This window comes from Ovis aries, chromosome 7 (genome assembly GCF_016772045.2).
Source record: "Ovis aries strain OAR_USU_Benz2616 breed Rambouillet chromosome 7, ARS-UI_Ramb_v3.0, whole genome shotgun sequence".
NCBI lineage: Eukaryota > Metazoa > Chordata > Mammalia > Artiodactyla > Bovidae > Ovis > Ovis aries.
The window spans coordinates 93,497,958-93,499,555 of NC_056060.1; the positions used below are offsets into that span (position 1 = coordinate 93,497,958).

Genomic DNA, 1,598 nt, shown 5'->3' on the forward strand with positions numbered 1-1,598 from the left:
GATTTTGTCTACACCTATCAATAGCATTATGAAATTGTTTCATAAGTTCACTATGTGTCACTATATTTAGTCACTATATAATTCACTATATTAGTCAGGGTTCTCCAGAGAAACAGAGCCAATAAGATGCTGTGACATTTAATTCTATGTGTCAACATAGACTGGATAACAGGATGCCTAGATGTTTGGTGAACATTATTTCTAGGTGTGTCTGAAATCAGTATACTTGAATCAGTAAACTGAGGAAGGTGAATTGACCTCTGAAACTTTGATGGGCATCATTTCATCTGCTGAGGACCTGAATAACAGAGAAAGGTAGGGAAGGGAGGCTTCTCTTTCTCTCTGCCTAACTACTTGAGTGAAGTCACTCAGGTGTCTCTGACTCATTGCAACCCCAAGGACTGTAGCCCACCTGATACAGGTGGGCCCTCTGTCCATGGGATCCTACTAGAGTGAGTGGCCATTCCCTTCTCCAGGGGATCTCTCCAACCCAGGGCCTGAACCTGGCTCTCCCACATTGCAGGTAGATTCTTTAGCCTCTGAGCTGCCAGGGAAGCTCAGATAGGTAGAATAATGCCTGAACAGGGGCATGAACCTTGGGCCCTCAGATTAAAAGTCTGATGCTCTACTGACTGAGCTATCCAGGCAACTACTTGAGCTGGAATATAAATCTTCTCTCACCACTCAGTGATCCAGGTTCTCCAGACTTTAGATTCGAGCTGCAATTGATATCATCGTCACTCTAGCTCTTAGACCTTCAAACTATACCACTGACTTTCTTGGTTCTCTAGTTTTCAGAGGGCAGATTGTACGACTTCTCAGACTCATCGTCACATGGGCCAAAACCTTATGTATGCATGTGTGTGTGTATATATATATATACACACTATAAGATTTGGACTTCACAGGTGGCTCTGGTGGTAAAGAACCTGCCTGTCAACACAGGGGATGTAACAGATGTGGGTTCGACCCCTGGGTTGGGAAGACCCCTCGAGGAGGGCATGGCAACATGCTCCAGTATTCTTGCTTGGAGAATTTCATGGACAGAGGATCCTGGTGAGTCCATATGGTCGCAAAGAGTCAGACATGACGAAAGCGACTTAGCATGCATGCGTATATGTTATATACACAAACCTTTTTTCATAAATTAAAATATATGCATATATAATTTGCTGTTGTTTTACATGTATATGTGTGTGTATATATTAATATGTAATTTTTTATGTTTCTATGGATCTCCTGGCTAAAGAATGTCTGATAAGCTAAAGACAAAGTAGAGCCAATGTTCCAGTCCAAAGGCTGCAAGGCTGGGAATTTTCTTCTTATTCTGGAAAATTTGTCTTTTGTTCTATTCAAGCCTTCAGCTGACTGGATGTGTTCCACTGTCATTACAGAGAACAATCTGTTTTTCTCAGTCTTCACTGACTTAAAGATTAATCTCATCCAAAACCACCCTTTAATTTGATATATAAAATTACCATCACACTTGCAGAAACAGAGGATCATCATCGAAAAAACAGAACAGGATGCATGGAAAAATTCAACAGTGAAAAACCAAAAGTGCATCCTCAGGATACGTGGCAGTTGTTTTCAATTTG

The 1,598-nt window shown here is 41.3% G+C and overlaps 1 non-coding gene across 1 annotated transcript; it reads right to left on the reverse strand.

The window, feature by feature from the left end:
• Positions 1 to 574: 574 nt before the first annotated feature.
• On the reverse strand, positions 575 to 647 carry TRNAK-UUU (transfer RNA lysine (anticodon UUU)). The gene has a single exon. It is a non-coding gene; the product is annotated as a tRNA-Lys (tRNA).
• Positions 648 to 1,598: the final 951 nt, after the last annotated feature.